Source organism: Arachis hypogaea, chromosome 16 (genome assembly GCF_003086295.3).
Source record: "Arachis hypogaea cultivar Tifrunner chromosome 16, arahy.Tifrunner.gnm2.J5K5, whole genome shotgun sequence".
In the NCBI taxonomy this organism is placed as follows: domain Eukaryota; kingdom Viridiplantae; phylum Streptophyta; class Magnoliopsida; order Fabales; family Fabaceae; genus Arachis; species Arachis hypogaea.
The window spans coordinates 93,166,518-93,169,107 of record NC_092051.1 but is presented as its reverse complement, the minus strand read 5'-3'; the positions used below and the strand labels follow the sequence as shown (position 1 = coordinate 93,169,107).

The window sequence follows — 2,590 nt, the reverse complement described above, 5'->3', positions numbered from 1 at the left end:
GCTTTAGACTAAAGAGCATAAGATTCCTGGAATTCATATTAAAAATTTTTGAATTCTTATTTTTTCTTTTTCAAAATGATTTTTGAAAAAAAAATTAAAAGAAAATACAAAAAATTATAAAATCATAAAATAAAAAATATTTCATGTTTCTTGTTTGAGTCTTGAGTCAGATTTTAAGTTTGGTGTCAATTGCATGTTCATCTTGCAATTTTTCGAAAAATTCATGCATTCATAGTGTTCTTCATGATCTTCAAGTTGTTCTTGGTAAGTCTTCTTGTTTGATCTTGATATTTTCTTGTTTTGCATCTTTTCTTGTTTTACATGTGCATTTTTGCATCCATAGAGTCTAAACATGAAAGATTTCAAAGTTTGGTGTCTTGCATGTTTTCTTTGCATATAAATTTTTTCAAAAATATGTTCTTGATGTTCATCATGATCTTCAAAGTGTTCTTGGTGTTCATCTTGACATTCATAGCATTCTTGCATGCATTCATTGTTTTGATCTAAAATCTCCATGCATTGAGCATTTTTAGTGTTTTTCTCTCTCATCATTAAAAATTTCAAAAATAAAAAAAATATCTTCCCCTTTTTCTCTCTTAAAATTTCGAAAATTAGATTTGACTTTTTCAAAAATTTTTAAAAATCTAGTTGTTTTTATGAGTCAAATCAAACTTTCAATTTAAAAATCTTATCTTTTTCAAAATCTTTTTCAAAAATCAAATCTTTTTCATTTTTCTTAGTTATTTTCGAAAATTTTAAAAATATTTTTCAAAAATATTTTTCTTATCTTTATTACATAATTTTCGAAAATAACATCATCAATTAATGTTTTGATTCAAAAATTTCAAGTTTGTTACTTACTTGTTAAGAAAGATTCAAACTTTAAGTTCTAGAATCATATTTTGTGATTTCTTGTGAATCAAGTCATTAATTGTGATTTTAAAAATCAAATCTTTTTCAAAACTAATTTCAATCATATCTTTTCAAAAATATCTTTCTATCTTATCTTTTTCAAAATCATATCTTTTTCAAAAATTTGATTTTAAAATATATTTTCGAACTTATCTTCTTATCTTTTCAAAATTGATTTTCAAATTTGTTTCAACTAACTAACTAACTCTTTGTTTGTTTCTTATCTTTTTCAAAACTACCTAACTAACTCTCTCTCTCTAATTTTCGAAAATATCTTCCCTCTTTTTCAAAATTTCATTTTAATTAACTAATTATTTTAATTTTTGATTTTAATTTTCGAAAAATTACTAACCTTTTTCAAAAACTATTTTCGAAAATCACTAACTCTTTTTCAAAAATTATTTTCGAAAATTCTCTCTCTCTCTCTCTTATCTCCTTCTATTTATTTATTTATCTACTAACACTTCATCTCACCCAAATTCGAACCCCCTTCTCCATTTGTGTTCGAATTTTTTTCTTCTTCCTTTCTTCTACTCACACAGGGACCTCTATACTGTGGTAAAAAGGACCCCTATTATTATTATTTTTCTGTTCTCTCTTTTTCATATGAGCAGGAGCAAGGACAAGAACATTCTTGTTGAAGCAGATCCAGAACCTGAAAGGACTCTGAAGAGAAAACTAAGAGAAGCTAAATTACAACAATCCAGTAAGCACCTTTCAGAAATTTTCGAACAGGAAGAGGAGATGGTCGCCGAAAATAATAATAATGCAAGGAGGATGCTTGGTGACTTTACTGCACCTAATTCCAATTTACATGGAAGAAGCATCTCCATTCCTGCCATTAGAGAAAACAATTTTGAGCTTAAACCTCAATTAGTTTCTCTGATGCAACAGAACTGCAAGTTTCATGGACTTCCATCTGAAGATCCTTTTCAGTTCTTAACTGAATTCTTGCAGATCTGTGATACTGTTAAGACTAATGGAGTAGATCCTGAAGTCTACAGGCTCATGCTTTTCCCTTTTGCTGTAAGAGACAGAGCTAGAGTATGGTTGGACTCTCAACCTAAGGATAGCCTGAACTCTTGGGATAAGCTGGTCAAGGCTTTCTTAGCCAAGTTCTTTCCTCCTCAAAAGCTGAGCAAGCTTAGAGTGGATGTTCAGACCTTCAGACAGAAAAAAGGTGAATCCCTCTATGAAGCTTGGGAGAGATACAAAGGACTGACCAAAAAGTGTCCTTCTGACATGCTTTCAGAATGGACCATCCTGGATATATTCTATGATGGTCTGTCTGAATTAGCTAAGATGTCATTGGATACTTCTGCAGGTGGATCCATTCACCTAAAGAAAATGCTTGCAGAAGCTTAAGAACTCATTAACATGGTTGCTAATAACCAGTTCATGTACACTTCTGAGAGGAATCCTGTGAGTAATGGGACGCCTATGAAGAAGGGAGTTCTTGAAATTGATACTCTGAATGCCATATTGGCTCAAAATAAAATATTGACTCAGCAAGTCAATATGATTTCTGATAGTCTGAATGGAATGCAAGCTGCATCTAACAGTACTCAAGAGGCATCTTCTGAAGAAGAAGCTTATGATCCTGAGAACCCTGCAATAGCAAAGGTAAATTACTTAGGTGAACCTTATGGAAACACCTATAATCCATCATGGAGAAATC

General features: G+C 30.7%; 1 non-coding gene across 1 annotated transcript; it reads right to left on the bottom strand.

The window, feature by feature from the left end:
• Positions 1 to 2,052: 2,052 nt before the first annotated feature.
• On the bottom strand, positions 2,053 to 2,160 carry LOC112760406 (small nucleolar RNA R71). Its single transcript, XR_003180848.1, has one exon. It is a non-coding gene; the product is annotated as a small nucleolar RNA R71 (small nucleolar RNA).
• Positions 2,161 to 2,590: the final 430 nt, after the last annotated feature.